General features: G+C 37.8%; 1 protein-coding gene across 3 annotated transcripts in view; it reads left to right on the top strand.

Annotated features, from left to right (window-relative positions):
- LDB2 (LIM domain binding 2) overlaps positions 1–24,234 on the top strand; it is a 323,746-nt gene that overhangs the window by 68,274 nt on the left and 231,238 nt on the right. The window lies entirely within an intron of this gene.

The following is a 24,234-nucleotide window of genomic DNA, read 5'->3' as shown; positions in this document are numbered from 1 at the left end:
GATATTCTACATCTAGATTATCTATGTTATTGCTCACTTGGAAAATCATGGATAAATATTACAAACATCTTCCTAAATCACAAAATCTAGCAATATATTTTATTAGGCATTTACAGTTTCCTGTCAAAAAATTCATCAATAATGTCCTTTATTGAAAGCAAATAAAAAATACTCAGATGACAACATTTCCATATAATATATCAATTTGTAATTTATTTATTCTAATTTCAAAACCACAATGTTGGGAGGTTCAGAAAGCTCCAACTTAAAGGGACACTATAGTCACCTGAACAACTTAACTTAATGAAGCAGTTTTGGTGTATAGAACATGCCCCATGCAGCCTCACTGCTCAATCCTCTGCCATTTAGGAGTTAAATCCCTTTGTTTATGAACCCTAGTCACACCTCCCTGCATGTGACTTGCACAGCCTTCCATAAACACTTCCTGTAAAGAGAGCCCTATTTAGGCTTTCTTTATTACAGTTCTGTTTAATAAAGATTTTCTTATCCCCTGCTATGTTAATAGCTTGCTAGACCCTTCAACACCCTCCTTTATGTGATTAAAGTTCAATTTAGAGATTGAGATACAATTATTTAAGGTAAATTACTTCAAAGTGAAACCAGTTTTTTTTTCATGCAGGCTCTGTCAATCATAGCCAGGGTAGGTGTGGATAGGGCTGCATAAACAGAAACAAAGTGATTTAACTCCTAAATGACAGTGAATTGAGCAGTGAAATTGCAGGGGAATGATCTATACACTAAAACTGATTTATTTAGCTAAAGTGATTTAGGTGACTATAGTGTTCCTTTAACTTATATTTTTTTAATAACATATTTTGAATAAATATTTTGAAAAATACAATATGTCAACTATTTTAGCACTTTTATGGTTCAATATTTGTATTAATATATACATATTAATTGTTCACTTATTTGTTCCTATTATGGTGTGTGTGTGTGTGTGTGTGTGTTCCAGACTATTAGTGTTTACATTAACATAGAATATATTAATTTCCCAATATCTGCATATTAGCATTTTACATTTTTATTTAGAGTAGTTTTTTTCAATGTAACTGTGTGTTTAACATGCAATGTTTCTTTATTCTTAATTAGAAGACAATTTATTGTGGCATTTATAAATGAGGAGTTGTAGGCCACCCAGATGATTAGTTCCCCACAAGAAAAGGTAAGTATAGACTCTAGTGTCTTTTAGTATAAAACAATTCAGAATGGTTGGCATTTTTATAACAGACATTATTTTGTATTGATGAATAGAAGTCCTTGTCCACTCCATAGGCAATATAACTTGTTAGAAACTTCACTTAAAGGGACGCTATAGTCACCGGAACAACTACAGCTTATTGTATTTGTACTGGTGAGTATAATCAGCCCATTCAGGCTTTTTGCAGTAAACACTGGGGTACCTCCACTTGCCACTCCTCAGATGGCTGCTAGAGGTGCTTCCTGGGGGCAGTGCTGCACAGTGTGCAGTACTGACATTCAATTTCGACACCCTCTGCATGGAGACACTGAACCTTCCTCATAGAAGTTCATTTATTCAATGCAACTCTGTTAGGAAATGGTGATTGGCCAGGGCTGTGTTTGGCTTGTGCTGGCTCTGCTCCTGATCAGTCTCCTTGACAATTTCAGCCACTCCAATGCTTTCCTATGGGAAAGCATTGTGATTGGCTATCACCACTTTTGATGATGTCAGCCAAGCAGGCAGATCAGGGGCAGAGCCAGCAGCAGACTGGAATAAAGGTAAGATTTTACTATTTTAAGGGGGCAAGCAGGAGGCAGGGGGGCTAGATGGTGGTTTTAACATTACAGGGCCAGGAATACATGTTTGTGTTCCTGACCCTGTAGTGTTCCTTTTTAAATGTAAACTTTATCAGAATTGTCAATACCCTAAAATGTACCATGATAAAAAGTTAAACACTGCATATGGGAAGCACGTGCAATATTTTTAATTTGTTTGGAATGTTTAATATGTTATATGGTGTGGAAGTATGGTACACTTCTTCAAATTGGGAATTCATGTATGTTTGGGATTTTTAGTCTTATATATATTTTATACTACGGGGCTGTTGCTTGATGATGTCACATATGAGAGAAGCATTAATTCGTCAAAATGTTTGGGAACACTGGGTATCTCAACTTTTGTAAGTACTGATTCTTTTTGTGCCTCCAGTTATCTTATGTTCTGTGTTAAATAATGAATTGGGTTTTTGGTTTTTTTTTTAAAGCAATTTTGGTGTGCAGAACTGTCTGATTGTGAAAGGGTATCATATAATATTGATATATAATAAGATTTACCTACCTCTACTGGTTTTAATTTTGTGGTTACCAGAAACATTTGTTATCTTTCATTTATATTTTTGTTTACTGGATGTGTGGTTTGTTGAGGTGGAAAGGCAGATGGGGTTATTGTTTTAATATGTAGTAGTTTCTTATTATCATTTTGTTGATTGGATAAATAAGGATTAACATCATCAATAGCTCACAATGATTTCTTGATGTTACTTCATCTGAAGATGTAGTCTAGCTGGGTCAGATAGCTCAAGTGATGGCATTGGAAATCAATAGCCCTGTCCCTTCCTAGCCAATAAAAAAAGACAATTACACTAACATGCATAGATGGCTGGATAACTAGTCAGGTTAGGAAAGACTTTCAATAACAGCTCCATCTAGTGGATACTCAGCAGACAACAGAAATTGAGAAATATGTTGTGTTTTGACAAATATGACAAATAATGTTTTTGTTTTTTTAATAGGGACACTAGACAAAGTATGAAAAAATAAAGAAACATTACACTGAAAGCTCTGTTTCTAAGCGTATGCACATGCAATAGCATTATTGGCTCAATGCAATATAGGCCCCCCACTTGTGAGTGTACATAAGAAATGACCATGGGGTGGTTACACAGTATCCACACACATACCATGGCACTGAACTTTGCGTGTGAGGAAAACATGGACAATACACAAAGCAGGCATAGGCTACAAAATAGGTAAAACCGCACAATTTGCTTGGCACCAGCACCTTAATCAAAGAATGTTTACATTTTCTGAGCTCTTTTTAGTTTTAAACTGCTGGATATTATTTTTTTGTATATCTGTGCACCTTTTTTGGTTTGTTTATTTGTTTAAAATTTTTTGTATCATTTTACAAAAACGCATATATCACGTCTTTCATGGACAGGCTTATAGGTAGACAGGCAGACAGGCTGAAAGACAGAGATGCGTAGATGGCCGGATAGACTTGCATGTAGGCAGACAGACACATGCATAGATATATATAGACAGACATATGGAGATGAATACGTAGATTGGTTGGTAGGTAGATAGGTGGGAGATAGATTAAAAAATGACTATGGGTTCACTTTGATTTTAACTGAAAAAGAAACACTACTGTGTGCAGGAATTAGATTCACATTTCAGACACCTTAGGAAATATAGCTACTTTTTAAACGTGTCTCTTTGTACTGAATTCAGATCTGTGTACAGAGTAATTATGGTTTTTATACAAATATCATCATTCATAGCAAGCACATTTGCTCTAATAAATGTGAAGCTGAAAAGTACACTTGCACAATTTTTGGTATTTATTTTTCATTGATAGGTTCAATAATAAAACATTCAAAATGCAATTATAAACATTTGTGGTGGTATTATATTTTATTCTAAATATTTAAGCAACACCACTTTTTGTAATATTGTATTTGCACATTGCGATCAACTTAAGTAGTTTTGATGTTGTTTTTTCAGAAATAACATTTAGCTAATTTATTGAATTTTTTTTGGCATATTATTTTAATTGCCTATTGCTTCACTTAAAGGGACTCTCCAGTGCCAGGAAAACATCAGTTTTCCTGGCACTGCAGGACCCTGCAGTGCCCCTCTCCCTCCTATGCCCCATCCCATGTTGCTGAAGGGGTTAAACCCCCTTCAGTGACTTACCTGAATCCAGCGCCAATGTCCTTCGGTGCTGGGTCAGGCTCCGCCCATGCTCCTCCCCTGCTGACATCAGCCGGCGGGGGATTCCTAATGCGCATGCGCGGCAATGGCCGCGCGCGCATTAGACCTCCCCATAGGAAAGCATTATTCAGTGCTTTCCTATGGGGATTCCGGTGATGCTGGAGGTCCTCATGCATAGCGTGAGGACGTCCAGCATCGTTTAAAACACTTTTCGGGTTTTAAGAACCCAGACGTCCCTCTAGTGGTTGTCTGATAGACATCCACTAGAGGAGGACTTAACCCTGCAAGGTAATTATTGCAGTTTATAAAAACTGCAATAATTACACCTGCAGCGTTAAGGGTGATGGGAGTTGGCAACCAGACCACTCCAATGGGCAAAAGTGGTCTGGGTGCCTGGAGTGTCCCTTTAATTCAATTCTGTTTAAAACCAGCAACCCACAGGTGGTGATGTAGTGCGTTAAGATTGATATATAGGGGTTTATTCACTAATCAATTTTCAGAATTTAAAGTAAAATAGCTAAAAGTAGTGAATATATCTGAGTTGGCAATCTTTTCAAATCAGCTACTTTTACTTAAATTTACCCCCCAGAAATTAATTAAAGGCAAAAAAAATAAAAAAATGTAACAAGGCATTTACATTCTACTTTGCTCCAGGTCTGGTATTCACCCTGCAAAGAAAAAAAGTTTATTTGCTAGTTGGGTCAGCCTGCTGATATTCAGGGAAATTTATATTTTGTGAGATTGATCAAGTTAATTTCAAAAGAAATGTATGAGATATATATGAGGTAAAAATCTCTCTCTTTACGAGCTTTGAGGATGCTACAACACATTCTGTTTTAGTGATTAAATGCCGCTGTGCGTTATGCATTTATTTACTTGAAGTAATGATGACTGCTCTCCTTAAAACTGCTATTAAAACAAATCCTACATCCATTAAATCTAAGAAATTCATTTCTGCAAATGTTCTTTTTAATCTGGACATAAGTTGATTGTTACTAAAAAGTAGACAATTATTTTTGAGCACATAAAGAACGGCATCGACCGATTTCTTTAATAAACTATTTGTTTTCACGTAAACCCATGTTTGTGTTTAATAGCTATAAATATTTGTAGTATCTAAGTATCGTCATTTTCAAAGATCATGATGTCTCTACTCACAATATTCTGTTTATGTTTCAAATATAAGTCGTAGTTTGGTTTATTCACAAACTTGGGAATGGTACAGAATTGACATAGGAATTGCAAAGTTGAATGTATCCTTACCAATTGTCTACAACTCTGAGTTTAAGTGAATAACCCTCGTATGGACAATAACTGTCTCTTAGCATGTGGAGTAGCATATTGGTTCTAGCTGTAAACGTCTATCTGCTTGACCATTTAATAGGCCTTTGAAATATTATATCACATTCACTATCCAGTTAATTGACAGCCAGACATATACACCATTAATTATAATTCCTACAGTCACATCCCATCATGTTGTAAAAAAAAAAAACAGCTTCCACCTTCTCAGCAGTATGTCACTTACTATCGTATGTCAGAGCCAAAGTATTATCCATTAATGCATTCACAAGAAGAGGTTCCAATCATTAATACTGAGTGAGACTAAAATATTATTCCAACACTACTTCATGCCAGATTCAACATTCATAGCGATATGTAATGTCCCATCGGTCTCCCCCGATTCCAATTGCATGTGACATTTTTATTTTCCTGTTATATCATTGCTAAGAGAAGGTCATCGTGGTAAAGAGGTATGTAAAATAAACATATGATATGCTGAATGGACATTACACAAACCATTTTTTTTTTTTACCTTCGTTAGTGTTATTTATATTTAAACTTCTGCCGCTAGGATTAAACAATCTATTGTGCGCACACATAGCTCGAACACCTACCCTGTAGGTGATATTCCCTTTAATTATGTAAAGTGCTGCTCCGTAAAAATAAACATAAACATACATCATAGAGTGCAGAAAACATTCCTACCCCCTACACGGTAATTGTAACATGTGATGGGATGATGTAGATGTTCTTTATGCATGTTATCGGGGTCAGCTATTTGTCTCCATAGGAAAAAAAAAAAAAAAACATTCACTCGCTGCCTTCCACAAAGTGCTCCCATGTGAACACTTTCCTCCTCCTTAATTGCTTATGAAATCTCATGTTCCAATCTCTTAGCATACACCGTGCATTACCCTGAAGTATAAAAATCGTCACTCGGAGAGAATACGGATTTCTGTTTTGTTTCTTCTCTCTATGGGTAACACATAAACAGAGCCGGCATAAAAACTCTGCAGGTTCTCAAACATTTTGAAATCAAGAACATTAACCTAGTGTTCATTACTATGTGGCATGTTATACGAGATATCATAACATTTCTGGCGCTGTAGCTGAAGCAGGTATAAATGCGAATCCCTACGATGCAGAATTCTGAAATAGTCTCATATTTTACAGTGCGTCCTTGATACCGAAATATGATTTAGAGGTTTAGAATTCTCTTAAGATCATGCTAGTTTACAACTAAAATTATACAATTCCAAACGTTTGTGCCCTGTGCAGTGGACTTTATGTGCTAGTTAATTTCTGGTATTAAGTGTCCCTTCTAAGTATTTTTTTTGTTAGCCATCCATCATTAAAACAGTTAAAAATGTCCTGGACTTTGCATAAGAACAGAGGGTACTCAATGCGCACTGTAGATTGTGGCTTATTATTTTATATAGCTTTTTTAGTGGATTCTGTTTTACTAATCTATTGATCACTCTCTAACGCTCTGTATATGTCCTGTATATGAAGGTTGCTGCTGTAGAAACATATTATAGCAAAATATTATATTCACAGTTTAGTTTTTTTACTGCCTTTATGAATATGAACTTACTTTTATTTTATCACATTTTAGTTATTGTGGGTTTATTCAATAAACTCTGAATTGTATCAATTTGAAAACTAAATTTCAAACTGTAGTCACAGTTCGGCAATTTTAGCTGAAATTTTGCAATTCTCTTTTCATTTTTCTACAATTTGGGTTTTTAGTGAAAGACCCATGCGCGTTTCTTTGTTCAGTTCTATGGCCTTTTTCTAATTAAATCTTAAGGAGGATTTTAAATGACCTCAGTTCAATTGATGACAACTTATTTTATGTAATATGACTTGACTGTTCTTTTCAGATGGCCAGATCGTTCTTTTTAGTTAGCTGTCAAAATATAGTAAGATTATCAAGAAATAATAACTACAATATTGATCAATGATTAGCCTCTATGGTCTCTTTTTAATGTCTTTTCAATGCATACTGAATGTTTATAATAATATCATGGTACCTCTATCCCTCCCTCTTCCCACACCACCCTCTTCTTTTTCGGTACCCCTTCCCTGTTTTGTTAATAAATTCCTTAAATAAAATTAAAATACAAATAAGAATTATATTAGTCCTTTCTTTTAATGAAGAGTCAAGGGGCTCTAACAGTGTAATGTAATGTAAAGGTAACAACATGTTTATTAAAGAAAACATGTAAGAACAGGTAAAAATGTCTGGAATTATACTACATTGACTTTTACATTTGATATTTTCTCACATTCTGAATGCAATGCAGTTGTCTTCTACAGAGAAACTTACTATAGACAGATTGTTTTGGCTTTTATATAAATTCATATTCCTATTTATTTTTGGATTGAAGCATTGTACTGTTTTATCATATATTTAGTTTACAAAGGCAGTGTAACGCATAAGGCAAACCTATCCAGCTGCGAACCAGGCCATTTGGACTCCAACATCTAGACATTGCTCATGCAATTCGACCTTTCTGGATTTTGTAATTCAGGCCCCAAATAGAGCTGAATTTCATCTAGATTTCATATCGGGCAGGTGAAATCCATACTGAATGATCCAAATCCGGACTTAAGGGGCTTTACTTCCAGGCCCAGCTTTAAAATGCGAAACTATTTTCCCACTTGCTCATCGATGTTTAGTGAATAACTACGATGGTGTTTGGAAGCAGGAATTCCATCATGTTATGCGCATTATACAAATTACTTCATTTCATGGTGAAGTTCAATTTATATTGTTTTGATTGCTGAGAGAATATGCATTGTCATTATTGCCATTAGGTGAATATTAAAATTACTTTCATTAATGATATACGATCATTCCATAGATTATTTGTTAACTGGTAATTTAATGGTGACATTTAAATAGCTTTCAATTATACCTCACAATGTTATTAGTGAATTGGTTTATACTGTTTTTGAAATATGTAGCAAAACTCAGTTTGCCACTTACATTTTAGCATCTACGTTACCGAGCACTTTTTAATTCAAAAATATTAGCAAAGCATTTTAGACATGGCATAGACAAAATATATATATATTGTTTTAAAGTTTAAATTTTATTTTTTTCAAATATTCATTCATTTAAGGGGGTCATTCTTTTATAGATTACACAGTATGAAAAAAAATACAAGATGTAAAAAATATATCTACATGTCCATATATAGTAGTATAGTTATTTAAAACTGTTGTAGTATACATGGGTTTACATGACGCATTAGTACCTTTCAAATAAGAGACTCTTTGTACTGATTGAGATTGAGCCCTCCCTTTAGATAAGGGGTGCCCAAAAGGTAGTTCCCTAAATGTTTTAAAAGTACAGCCTCCATGATGTGTTGCCATTCTAAAGGCATGCAAAGCATCATTTACAGACATGCACAGCATCAAACATAGAAACACAGAATGTGACGGCAGATAAGAAACATAGAAACATAGAATGTGACGGCAGATAAGAAACATAGAAACATAGAATGTGACAGCAGATAAGAAACATAGAAACATAGAATGTGACGGCAGATAAGAATCATAGAAACATAGAATGTGACGGCAGATAAGAAACATAGAATGTGACGGCAGATAAGAAACACAGAATGTGACGGCAGATAAGAAACATAGAAACATAGAATGTGACGGCAGATAAGAAACATAGAAACATAGAATGTGACAGCAGATAAGAAACATAGAAACATAGAATGTGACGGCAGATAAGAATCATAGAAACATAGAATGTGACGGCAGATAAGAAACATAGAATGTGACGGCAGATAAGAAACACAGAATGTGACGGCAGATAAGAAACATAGAAACATAGAATGTGACGGCAGATAAGAAACATAGAAACATAGAATGTGACAGCAGATAAGAAACATAGAAACATAGAATGTGACGGCAGATAAGAATCATAGAAACATAGAATGTGACGGCAGATAAGAAACATAGAATGTGACGGCAGATAAGAAACACAGAATGTGACGGCAGATAAGAAACATAGAAACATAGAATGTGACGGCAGATAAGAAGCATAGAAACATAGAATGTGACAGCAGATAAGAAACATAGAAACATAGAATGTGACGGCAGATAAGAATCATAGAAACATAGAATGTGACGGCAGATAAGAAACATAGAATGTGACGGCAGATAAGAAACACAGAATGTGACGGCAGATAAGAAACATAGAAACATAGAATGTGACGGCAGATAAGAAACATAGAAACATAGAATGTGACGGCAGATAAAAAACATAGAAACATAGAATGTGACGGCAGATAAGAAACATAGAATGTGACGGCAGATAAGAAACACAGAATGTGACGGCAGATAAGAAACATAGAAACATAGAATGTGACGGCAGATAAGAAACATAGAAACATAGAATGTGACGGCAGATAAGAAACATAGAAACATAGAATGTGACGGCAGATAAGAAACACAGAATGTGACGGCAGATAAGAAACATAGAATGTGACGGCAGATAAGAATCATAGAAACATAGAATGTGACGGCAGATAAGAAACATAGAATGTGACGGCAGATAAGAACCATTCGGCCCATCTAGTCTGCCCAGTTTTCTAAATACTTTCATTAGTCCCTGGCCTTATCTTATAGTTAGTATAGCCTTATGCCTATCCCACGCATGCTTAAACTCCTTTACTTTATCAAGGTAGTTAACGTTCTACGATATTTGGGGATTTACCTTTTGTAAATCCCTTATATGTGAGTACAGGGGGAAAGGGCCAACTATTTTACATCCCATAACAGTCATATATGATTATAGAATAAAGATTGGCATATAAATTCTTTACACAGTGATCTTCTTGTCACGGAAACGAAAAAACAAATAGCTGAGTCAGTGAGAACAGAACAGAGAGGAGTCAGGAGAAAACTGAGACCAAAATACCAAAGTAGACACAGAAATACAACGCACTCTTGGGAACTGAGAACAGAAACCACAACAGGGCAATGATCCATACCCTGAGTGTTCCTCATCGCAACCCCTTCCTTTCAAATCTATTCCTCTCTACTTCACCTTTTACTTCTTCTCGTCTCAATGAATCCTCATGTAATATGTCTTCTCCCTTCCTATTTCCATCTCCCATTTTTATTTCCCATTCTTCTCATCCCTACATAAAATATAATTTTATAACATATTACCTTTTCATTCAACCCCCACCTCTCCTACTCATTCCATGTTTCCCTTGGTAGTTATTCCCCTCATTTTTTCCTTTAATCGTGCTCTCCCACATGCCCTTCATAACCTTCTTCCTTCAATTTCCATTTCCATTCTCCCTTGACACCTCATTCAATCTCCCATACCTTCATGATTTTTTTCCCAGATCGAATCTTCCTTATACCATGTTTTACATAGTAATAATATATGATGGGAGAAAAGACTCACTTTGTGGTTATTTTGCCCGCAGTGCTACAATGCTGTCCAAGATTTCAAATCAAGCCATTTAAGAACAGATTCATATAAACCAGGGCTAGTGGCAGCTGATGAAAGATGTGGGATCTTTTTTCTAACACACACTTATCAGTAGTCCTTAAAATGCTAATAGAACAGTGTTTTTTTTTGGGGGGGGGGGGGTTTGCAACAAAGTTGGGGTGATGCAACTCGTGCCTGAATGGACCAGACTCCACTGACCATGGCTGTTTTGGACTGCCATATTTCATATGTATTGATAATGCCAAATTAATTACAAATTACTAATGTAATTTCTCTCATACCTGTATGGCATTGATTGGCTAAGAGTCCTCCTTGTTTATCATTTCCCTAACCATAAACAATTAAAAGTATATATAGCAAATACAATTTTTCTTCCTAAAATGTACACTTTGCATTCATCTACAATGAATCTCATTAGCTGAACATCATCTTCCTCTATGAACTTTGAAATGTGCCTACAGTGCCCCTTGCATTACCATACATTAAGGGATTAGAGATGAGAACACCTAAAGAGTAACCCTGGGCTACTCTACTTACTAATTTATCCCATTTGAGAATTGTTCAGAAAAGATAACTTTCTGCATTTAGTTTTAGTTTTAGGGTCACCCCAGTGTTCGTTAGAGAACAAAACATTTTTTTTTTTTTTTAATGACCCTTTCTCTGGCGCCGAGTCTCCTTCGGTGCTGCTGCAGTCTCCTCCTTGTCTGGTGTCATTCTGGAGGCATTGGAACCAAGGGTGTTTGCCGCAATGCACCCTATGATTCTGAAATAAAGAATTATTTAATACAATAATACTATGGCAGACCATGATGGCACTGCACATGCATGGGTGACATCACGTTATCTTAGGGTATGAGATCCAGAAAGCCTGGAGGCAGGGCTTGAAACAGTGCTTCCAAACCTTCTAATTAATAAAATAAAAGGTTTTGGGGGCTAGGGCAAAGGCACTATAGCAACTTCAATAAGATGAATTTGTTATACTGTCTACCTTGTTCCTTTAAATGCAAAACGTAGATTGATGTTCAGTGACGCCTAAAAAATGCTGAATGCAGATTTTATTTATTTTATTTATTTTATTTATTTGCATTTATTATTCATCTCTTTTCTTAAAATGAAAGTATGTAAAGGATAAAAAAAATAAGAAAACGTGATTTAAAGGGACACTTCAAGCACCATTATAGCTTCATCTCAGTGTAATCACAGTGCTTTTTTTTTTTTTTTTTTACCATACTTTGATATATTCAAATGGGTTTAAAAAAAAATCCAAAGTGCTGATCATGGCATTGATCCTTTTGGCCTGTTCCTTCTCTGCCCAGCTTCAATGTGGAAATCTCTCCGCCGTCACCATTAGTTGATGCTCCAAGCCTATCACTGGCCACCCATTGAGAGAACATTGTTAGAAAGGTGCACAGGACCCCCATACACAATAACAGGTTAATTGAGATGGAGTCTTTATGACAAGAGTGGTCCTTTAAGTAAGGAAAAATAGATTATATGTGGTCCCTTCTCCATTTTGCATTATTTCAGACTGGTTCTGAAAATGCTGAGAAATGCATGTTCTGAGTTTGCCTCCCAATTCCCTTTTTTTCTGTGTATAACCAGAATGCAGACCAGATTAATTTTGGCTTAAGCATCCCACCCCTCTACTCCAGGTACCTGTTTGGAGGTGACCACAGGAAAAAATGAACTTAAAAAGAATCTTTGGAAGCAGTTTAATCAATAAGTATTGCAGTTAGCGTGTTTATTGGGGTACTGGGATGTAGTGGTGGGCGCAACACAATATGCTCATATGTTTTACCCAAATACCCAGATTTGTTTGCTAAGCTAGAGGATTTTTAGTAGCCTTGTAAAATTAGTATTTGCTATTCCTTAAAGTGCTATTGTCATCATCAGTGGACTTTGCATAATTTGCAAAGACTACCGATGGTGACATCGCTGCTGGTGAGCTGGTGGGCACAAACAAAAGTGAGCTTTTCTTACCTGAACCTGTCCCTTGTGAGCACCGCTATCATCTTTCTGCAGGACCTCTTTTGCTACTGGCACTTTAACGCCAGGAGCTGACATCACTGCTGTACTCTTGCGCATGCTCCATAGGTAGCGCCAATTCCCTGCAGCTGTCACTGGTGATGGCTGGAGGATTGACACGTCTAAATAGCGGTAGCCCCACCCAGTGTTAAGAAGTGTCAAGTAGAGCAAAATTACTGAGACAAAGTAGTCTCTATCTTATGACTGGGTTGGAATTTCAGTTTTCCAACACAATCAATATGAGTATTTCATAAAGATTATATCTTTTATGAAATTTTTATTTTGTAGGTGTGGGGGCACTGCCACTTTAATGTGTATTTGATTCTAAAATATTGGTATAAAAAAAAAAAACAATGTTGTGAATTAACCCCTTAACCCCTTAAGGACCAAACTTCTGGAATAAAAGGGAATCATGACGTGTCAGACATGTCATGTGTCCTTAAGGGGTTAAGGACTGAGCCAAATCCCGAAGGGGATCACCGGGAAGGTAAGTATTCCCGAGGCTCCAGGGCGGCAAGTCATTACGGTGTTCTATTCCGCTGGAGCAGCTTCAAAGCCCATTTAAATGGGGACGGCATAGAACGCCATAATGGCATTAAGGGGTTAAAGTAGGTATGAGTGAAAATAAGGAACAAGTGATGAAAATACTGGTAAAGGTTATTTGAAAAGAACTTGTTCTCATTCTTGTGAACACATCTCCCCAAATATGCAATCATAATAAAGAATTGCCACACTGCCATTGTGTATTGAAACATCTGCACAGAATATGGATTGGACCTGCATAAGTCCAGATGGAAGATACCACAAAGGGTAGTTGAGAATGACTTCAAGATCCAGACAGACAAGCAAGTGCTGGCCAACCAACCAGCCATCATGGTGGTAGACAATGAACGAAAGACTGCAGCCATGTTACACAGTGACTATAACATCAGGAAGAAGGAACATGAGAAAGTGGACAAATACCAAGGACTGAAAGAAGAACTAGAGAGGATGTGGAAAGTGAAGGCAGTAGTAAACCCAGTTGTGATAGGAGCACTTGGGCCTGTGACTCCCAAGTTGGGGGAGAGGAGAAGAGTGCAGACGAGTGCAGTTCTAGGATACTGCGCAGAACCCTCAAACTCCCAGGCCTCTGGTAGAGGACCTGAAATGAAGAATAAACATACCATACATTGACAAAATCAATATATATATACAGTTGCAAGAAAAAGTATGTGAACCCTTTGGAATGATGTGGATTTCTGCACAAATTGGTCACAAAATGTGATCTGATCATCATCTAAGTCACAACAATAGACAATCACAGTCTGCTTAAACTAATAACACACAAAGAATGAAAGGTTGCCATGTTTTTATTGAACACACCATGTAAACATTCACAGTGCAGGTGGAAAAAGTATGTGAACCCTTGGATTTAATAACTGGTTAAACCTCCTTTGACAGCAATAACTTCAACCAAACATTTCCTGTAGTTGCAGATCAGATGTGCATAACGGTCAGGAGTAATTCTTGACCATTCCTCTTTACAGAACTGTTTCAGTTCAGCAACATTCTTGGGATGTCTGGTGTGAATCGCTTTCTTAAGGTCATGTCACAGCATCTCAATCGGGTTGAGGTCAGGACTCTGACTGGGCCACTTCAGAAGGTGTATATTCTTCTGTTTAACCCCTTAATGACACATGACGGAATTATTCCGTCATGATTCCCTTTTATTTCTGAAGTTGTGTCCTTAAGGGGTTAAGCCATTCTGTTGTTGATTTTCTTCTATGCTTTGGGTCATTGTCCTGTTGCAACACTCATCTTCTGTTGAGCTTCAGCTGGTAGACAGATGGCCTTACGTTCTCCTGCAAAATGTCTTAATAAACTTGGGAATTAATATTTCCTTTGATGATAGCAATCTGTCCAGGCCCTGACGCAGCAAAGCAGCCCCAAACCATGATGCCCCCACCACCATACTTCACAGTTGGGATGAGGTTTTAATGTTGGTGTGCTGTGCCTCTTTTTCACCACACATAGTGTTGTGTGTTTCTACCAAACAACTCAACTTTGGTTTAATCTGTCCACAGAATATTTTGCCAGTACTGCTGTGGAACATCCAGGTGCTCTTGTGCAACCTGTAAATGTGCAGCAATGTTTTGTTTGGACAGCAGTGGCTTCCTCTGTGGTATGCTCCCATGAAATCCATTCTTGTTTAGTGTTTTACGTATTGTAGATTCGCTAACAGGGATGTTAGCATTTGTCAGTGACTTTTGTAAGTCTTCAGCTGACACTCTAGGATTCCTCTTCACCTCATTGAGCAGTCTGCGCTGTGCTCTTGCAGTCATCTTTACAGGATGGCCACTCCTAGGGAGAGTAGCAGCAGTGCTGAACTTTCTCTATTTATAGACAATTTGTCTTACCGTGGACTGATGAACAGCAAGGCTTTTGGAGATACTTTTATAACCCTTTCCAGCTTTATGCAAGTCAACAATTCTTAATCGAAGGTCTTGTGAGAGCTCTTTTGTGCGAGGCATCTTTTACATCAGGCAATGCTTCTTGTGAAAAGCAAACCCAGAACTGGTGTGTGTTTTTTATAGGGCAGGGCAGCTGTAACCAGCACCTCCAATCTCATTTCATTGATTGGACTCCAGTTGGCTGACATCTCACTCCAATTAGCTCTTGGAGATGTCATTAGTCTAGGGATTCACATACTTTTTCCACCTGCACTGTGAATGTTTACATAATGTGCAGGGCCGGTGCTTGGATTTTTAGGTTCATGGGCGAAGATGCATTTTTCCGCCCCCCCCCTTCTCCCCCCCGAAAAAACATCTTCACCTATGTGCCTCTTAACCAGCCCCTCTCCCCTCCCTGACCATTAATGGTCCCTTCCCTGTCCCTTAGTGTTCTTCTCCCCTGCCCCCTCTTTTCCCTGTCTCTTGGTGTTTCTCTCCCATTCCCTCCCTGTCCCTTGGTGCACCCCACACCCCTTTAGTGGTCACACTCCCCTTCCTGGTGTGTCAGTGTGTACAGAGTGTAGCGGAGCGCGGTACAGGAGCTTCAGTTTTCTGTACCCGGCCGAACTGACAGGGAGTGCTCTCTCTGTGAGCACCTCCTGTCAGTCTGGCCAGGTACAGGAAACAGAAGCTCCTGTACCGCGCTCCGCTACACTCTGTACACACTGACAGTCACACACTCAATGACAAACACACAGACGTCACTGACAGACACAGACGTCACTGACAGACACAGACGTCACTGACAGACACAGACGTCACTGACAGACACAGACGTCACTGACAGACACAGACTCATTGACAGACACACTGATAGTCACACACAGACTCAATGACAAACATACTCTCACTGATTTGACAAACAAACTCCTCATACACTGACAGACACACTCATACACTCACATGCACACACACACGCTGTCACTTACACACACGCTGTCACTCACAGACGCACACGCTGTCACTCACAGACGCACACTCTGTCACTCACAGACGCACACTCTGTCACTCACAGACGCACACTCTGTCACTCACAGACGCACACTCTGTCACTCACAGACACACACTCTGTCACTCACAGACACATACACTCACACACACAGACACATACACAGACACATACACTCACACACACAGACACATACACTCACACACACACAGACACATACACTCACACACACAGACACATACACACAGACACATACACTCACACACACACAGACACATACACTCACACACACACACACACAGACACATACACTCACACACACACAGACACATATACTCACATACACTCACACACACACAGACACATACACAGACACACACACTCACACACACAGACACATACACTCACACACACAGACACATACACTCACACTCACACACACAGACACATACACTCACACACACAGACACATACACTCACAGACACATACACTCACAGACACACATACATACACCCACACACACACAGACACACTCACACACACACAGACCCATACACTCACACACACACACACAGACCCATACACATACACTCACAGACACATACACATACACTCACACACACACACACACACACACACACACACACACACACACACACACACACACACACACACACACAGACACATACACTCACACACAGACACATACACTCACACACAGACACATACACTCACACACACACAGACACATACACTCACACACAGACACATACACTCACACACACAGACACATACACTCACACACACAGACACATACACTCACACACACAGACACATACACTCACTCACACAGACACATACACTCACTCACACACACACACACAGACACATACACACACTCACACACACACAGACACATACACATACACACACACACACACACACACACATACACTCACACACATACACTCACTAATTATTTTATAAATAAATATTTTCCACCCAGCCTCCCTACCTGGAGAGCTGGTGTTGATGATGAATCCTTCCCTGGGGTCCAGTGGGGCTGCTGGGCGGCGTGCGGCTGTGCTGCGATCAGACGCGGCGAGGGAGCTCTAATCTCTCTGCTCTGCTCCCTTGCACGCTGTCTGCTGATACCGCGGGAGCCGGAATATGACGTCATATTCCGGCTCCCGCGGTATATCAGACAGGCAGCGCGCGAGGGAGCAGAGCAGAGAGGTTAGAGCTCCCTCGCCGCGTCTTATCGCAGCACAGCCGCACGCAGCACCGGGGGCCGAGATTGTGGCCCGGCAGGAGGGAGAGCTTCCCTCCTGCCGGTCACTGGAATTTTGCGCCCCCAGAGCCCGTGCGCCCTAAGGCGGCCGCCTGTGCCGCCTTATGGACGCGCCGGCCCTGATTGTGTGTTCAATTAAAACATGGCAACATTTCATTCTTTGTGTGTTATTAGTTTAAGCAGACTGTGATTGTCTATTGTTGTGACGTAGATGATGATCAGATCACATTTTATGACCAATTTGTGCAGAAATCCATATCATTCCAAAGGGTTCACATACTTTTTCTTGCAACTGTATATATATATATATATACATATATATATATATATATATATATATATATATATATATATAAACCTTAAAATATATATATGTCTGTGTACAACATTGTGTCCACATAATTGCAATACCATGAATAATCAAAGTATAGAATAAGTGGACATCTAACTTTCTGAAACAATATCATTTTCAGGAGTCTGGGGCTGCTACAATGGGACAGCCTAGCAGATAAGTCTGGGTTCAACACATTTTTTTGTATTTTTTTTTCTTTTTGTACACCTTGGGACGTATAATTGGAGAAACAGTTACTGAAGTCACATGTACTGACTGATCAACATTTTGCCTACCTCCACATGTTCATTTTGAATTGGAACTTTGAAGCCTGATCTTTATCCACAAAGAAAAGTAAGCTTTTGACAGTGACAAATATCAGAATATCCAATTCACTTATGACATAGTCTTTTTATAAATATACAGGTATTTAAAACTATGTTTATACTTTTTTAGTAGTAATCTGAAAATGTTATGTGTCTGTGGAACATGGTGTTAGAAATGTCTGCTCTGTATAATGGTTGTCATAAAACACAATGGTCTCAATTTATTATTGTGATTTAATATTTTTGGCAAAACCTTTTACATTATTTAACATTATGAAAAAGTATTTCAATGTTTTTATATTTTTATATTTTTAGTATATTGATATTTTTTATTTAGGATATATTTTTGATATTTTAATATTTAAAAAAAATAATTGTTAAGATTTGTTCAACAGAATTAAATCAATGCCAATTTCAACAAGAACCACGGAAATAAACAATGCGAAAAAATGTATAGAAAAGCTTTTAGCATTTTAAATGGTCCATTATTCTATTATAAAATACAGTTTAAGACCATGAACACTGTTGTTACAAGCAATTCAAGTAAAATGGCAAATGATACACAGCCATGTTCAGCAGCATGTGCTATTGTTTATAGACATTGTGGCTAGAGGACATAACGTCTTGTAGAACTACTTTCATTTGTCATTGTCTCATTTGTTACATTGCAAGTTGTCCTTTGTGCAAAAAAGCTCTGCTGTGAGCAAGAATTTCTGGAGTATTATCCTCAGATGTGTTAGGTGTAACTAATACCATTAAATTCTCTACATCAATAAGCCATTCTGTCAGAACCTATCCCAAATGTGCCATGACAGCTAAAGAATGATTTACAAATCCTTGTGAATGCCAAAGGGATATGTTTTTCATAGCAAAATATTTCTTATCACTCAGAGAAGCAGGGGTTAAATCCTAAACATAGAAATAAATTGCATAATATATTATTATTATTATTGCTATGATTTATAAAGTGCCACCAAATTCCACAGCGCTGTACTATGGTATGGATAAAAGGGGGGAATAGGTACCAGCGCTGATATGTAAAAAATGTATAGAAATATATATAAAGGGATAATTTAAGTACTAGCTGCTAAACACTGAACAAAGTGGCTTCCCATAAGACACAGCGAACACTATGAACGAAAAAAATATATAGTGTAGCGCTTATTAAATATATAACATAAAAGTAGTAGTTACCTAAATATTAGATGGTAGTCTACATCAAAATACAGTCTTATAAATATAATGGATCAAATGGGATCAGGCTCTGAAACAGTATAGAAAAAATATCCACATAGTGTGAAACCTTACAAACATAAAAAGAAATAAAAAAGAGTCATAGGAACACTCACAAACATAGAGCTATAAACCTAGCTCTGGTGTGGATAGCTTCGGGTCTGTTTAGGCGACCCACCCCTATAAGGAATTCTGTGTGTGGTCCTAGGAGAGTAGAAACAAAGAAAGACCGCAATAGGGTAGCACAGTTTATATCCAAAAGAAAATGAAGTGGTGTGTAAGAAATATACTTACAAACCTAGAGCCCCTATGGCTCTGCAGTCTTGTAGTGTGTAGTAAGGGACTACACTCCCTAGGATGTAAGAAGTCGCCGGTCACCAGGGTAGAAAGTAAAATACTTTTATTTAGATGCACTTTAATGTGGTAAAACAATAAAAGGGAACAAGTGGCTGCAATAAAATCCCAGGACACGTTTCACTACAGCGTGTAGTTTCCTCAGCTGGGTCAAAAGACAAATGTTTGTTCCTGGTTTGCCGGTCTGCGTTTATACCTTGCGAAATACCTTCTTTGATGAATGGACGAGTATTAGGTGTGCTTGTTACCTCTACGTAATTACCACTAACAGGTAAGACGTATGAGGTGCAAACCTCTAATCCTGGACATCATGTGCGGGTCAAGCCTCCTTCATTCAAGTATGATGTCACTGAAGTCTTTGGTGGAAAAGTCCGTAAAGGATAAATAGTATTCTTTATGAGGTCTGTCTCTATCCATTCAGAGACTCGTCATAATAAATAAATGATGGAAGAAAGAAAGAAAGAAAGAAAGAAAGAAAGAAGTATTATTATTGACCAAAATTCTGCTCATATAGATAGTTGAAAATACACAAAAGTGTGGGAAAAAGAGGGATGATGATTAAATTGTTAAATTGTTACTATTTAGTCTCCTTGATAGAAGCACATTATCTGTACAAAATTAATGCATAGTAAAACTGATAATACACAAAGCATAACAACAAAGTATGTGTAATAAAAGGGGGATGATTATTAAATTGTTAACAATGAGTCTCCTTAAATAAGGTACATTTTGGTACAAAACTAATACATTATAACACTGATAATAATCAAAGCATAACTAATAAATGTAAAATAAATAAATAGCAGCATATGAATCCCTAATGGGTAGTAACAAAATAGATGTTATATATTTAATAAGCGCTACACTATACATATTTATATATATATATTTTTCGTTCATGGTATGGATAAAGTTTGAGTCAGACAAACTTTGTATTTGTAATACAACGCATATACACTGATCTCAGACAATATTAAAACCAGCTGCCTAGTATCGTGTAGGTCCCCATTGTAATGCCAAAACAGCTCTGATGTGTTGAGGCATGGACTTCATAAGACCTCTGAATGTGTCCTGTGGAATATGGCACCAAGAAGTTAGCATCAGATACTTTAAGTTCTGTAGGTTGCAAGGTCTGGTCTCCATGGTTCGGATTTGTTGTTCCAGCACATAACACAGATGCTGAATTGGATTGAAATCTGGGTAATTTGGAGGCCAATGCAACACCTTGAACTTTTCGTCATGCTCTTCAAAACATTCCTGAACAATGTTTGCATTTGGGTAGGGTGCATTATCCTGCAGAAAGAGGTCACTGAGATCCAGAAACATCATTGCCATGAATCGGGTGTATGTGGTCTGCAACAATCTCTAGCTAAGTGGTACGTGGCAAAGTAGCATCCATATAAATGCCAGGACCCAAGGTTTCCCAGCAGAACATTACCCAAAGCATTTCACTGCCTCCACTGGCCTTCTTAGCATCCTGCTTCCATCTCTTGCCCAGGTAAATGACAAACATGCCCCCGGCCATCTACCTGACCTAAAAGAAAATGTGATTCATCAGACCAGGCAACCACCATCCAATGCTCCATGATCCAGTTCTAATGCTCACGTCCCCATTGAAGGTGCTTTCAGCAGTGGACAGGGGTCATTAGCAAACTGTGATGCATTCTATATTCTGACACATTTCTATTATAACCAGCATAACATTTTTCAGCAATTTGAGCTACACTAGCTTTTCTGTGTGATCGGACCAGATGGGTAAGCCTTTGCCCCACGTGCATCAATAAGCTAGTTCACTGGTTGCCCTTAATTGCACCACTTTAGCACCACAGGACTAGCCATCACTATTTGGCCATTGTGAAAGTCACTGAGAACTTTCCGATTGCCCATATGATAACATTATACAAATATATTTGGGGCCAGTACAAACCATTATCTGGAAATCTATTCATAAACAGGACTATACATAGGACACAAGGTCACACATTTAAGCTGGAAGAAAGGAGATTTCCTCTAAGGCAAAGAAAATTATTTTTTTTTACAGTAAGTTTGTTGCAAAATTGGAAGTACTTCAGACAAGGTTTTTTGCCTTCTTTTGGATAAACAGCAAAAACATATGTGAGGAAGGCTGAACTTGATGGACGCAAGTCTCTTTTCAGCTATGTAACTATGTAACTATGTAATTCAATTCACCTGTCAGTGATTTTAATGTTGTGGCTGGTCAGTGTATAATTACAATTTTAATGGTAGTGTAATCTTGGCTGCTAGTGCTTACAAGTTCCATGTTTAATCCTGCACGACCAATCTTACCAATACCTCAACTTGTATCAATTCTGATCCGATCCTTGCATAATTCTAATAATGTAAATATATATAATGTAAATATATTGGCATACACTGAGCAATGCTAGGAGAGGCTGCCAGGGGCTGGAGCCCCTAGTGGGTTCCCAAAAAGCCCTAGGTCTAATAGCAGCACCATTTCTTCATTAGCCCAGAATCAACTGTAATACTGATAAAGGGAATTTAACATCCAACTACATAATTAGTGACACTTTAATGAACTATGGAGTTAATTATACAGTGCAGAGTGGGAATATTGCTGTGTGTACAGAGTTAATACAGGCCTCACAAGTTTTCCAAATTCAGCAGGACAGGGTCCTGTCCTGCCATCCCAACTATGTTCCCTGGTGCCCTGCTTTTGGGGCAACACCAAACAACTGTCCCCAGAAAGCAGAGAACGAGCACATGATTAGATGTGCTTGTGCTATGCTTAGGGAACTAGGTCCCTGCAGAGAGCCCTGGAAGGTCTGAAATTAGTGGGCAAGATTTTTAATCTGATGTTCCTTCCTACAGAAGCACAGGTGTACTGATATGGTTTGTTGGTTATGGTGATGCCACAGACACCAATTCTAATGTCTTATTTTTGGATCCAAAATTATGCAATTATTTTTTTTCTACTAATATGAGGTACCTATGTGTTAGTGCCAGGAAATAAACAACTATCTATAACTATTTTTGGTAAATATGAACAAGACAACGTGTGTTACATTAACAGGGATTCCGTTTTTCATATTTGTTCGAATGGAACAGGGATAACTACTGAAATAAATAATGGATGAGTTTTTCTTGAAATTAGACTCTTATATAATTTTGTGATATAATTGAATGCATGGAACGTGTACTTTCTCAATCTTCTCATATTTGAAGAATCTCCCAATAATTTTGTCTGTTGTGTATTTAGGGACTAGTTAACCTTACAGGTCTTTCATCCTGTTAGTAAACTAGAATGTTAATTAGATTAATCTGCTGTGCAGTTTAATTGATGTCTGAAGAAAGCCAGCACTACATTTATATATATGATGGCTAATTAACATCTGATGGTGGCTTAGACAAGCTTGCGTAAGAATGCTTATAAGGTTAAATTGTGCCTAGATTTACACAACAAAAGTAGTAGTAACGAAAAAGCAAAACATTTGCACGGAATTAGGAGAAGACTTTAACTGTGAAGGCAATGACAAATGTTCTATCAGTTATAAACCATTTTAGCAGTTCAGTAATAGTTTCAGCGTTATCCATACTGTAACCTCCAGCCAGCTTTGTCAGTTTATTATTACTACGTGGGACTAAGGACTACAATCATTAGTTAGCCGTGTCATTCATTGTCATTTACAATAATAACTTTGTTTGTGAGTGTTTCTAGCCATAGATCACAGGATTTTCTGGCCAAGTTATGCTTCCGATTTAAGTATTTAAAAGAGGAAGTGCAGGCTTACGAGGCTTCACATTACAAGCTGTTGTTGAGTTGATGTGACCTCAGTAATTCAGTTACCTTTATTTACCTTGACTCATCATTATGATGTTTTACTAAGGAGCAAATTAAGCAGCTTGCTTTTGTATAGAATCCCCATCTAGGCAACGCGCCAGTCATGCTGTGAGGCACAGTTTCTAACAATAAAAAGTAACGGCATCACAAAGACGGTTCTCTGTATTTATTTGGAACAATTCCATTTGGAAATTACTTCCAGCTGTTCATTTAGATCATGAACTGTTTGTCAATGCTGACAATTAGTAGGCTAAAGATTTCATTGACCATGCTACAAGGATCGATGTCAGTAGTTATTGTTCATTATTTACCACCCAGCGTATTAAAGCCTTTAGATTCTCAATAATTCCTTTTGAGCTACTTGCTCAGACCTCTAGAAACATGACACGTCAATAAATCCTCTCTGACAAGAATGATATGTGAAAATCAATACTAGTTTATCAGGGATTCCTGTGAAATGTTAGGCAGGCTGGGACGAGTTGAGAAACATGGCCATAAAGTCTTCAACTGACAACTTTCAGAAACCGTACCACTGCTGAATATATATCAAACTAGTTCTGAAAATAATGAGTCATTTTATTGTTCTTTAATATGATGTTTCGTGACTTTATCCACGATGCAAGGAATCTTTTATTTCATTATGTTACCAAATTCTCTTCTCCTTCTCC

Source organism: Pelobates fuscus, chromosome 6, assembly GCF_036172605.1.
Source record: "Pelobates fuscus isolate aPelFus1 chromosome 6, aPelFus1.pri, whole genome shotgun sequence".
NCBI lineage: Eukaryota > Metazoa > Chordata > Amphibia > Anura > Pelobatidae > Pelobates > Pelobates fuscus.
The sequence above is the reverse complement of the archived record's forward strand: the minus strand, read 5'-3'. Positions and strand labels throughout refer to the sequence as shown.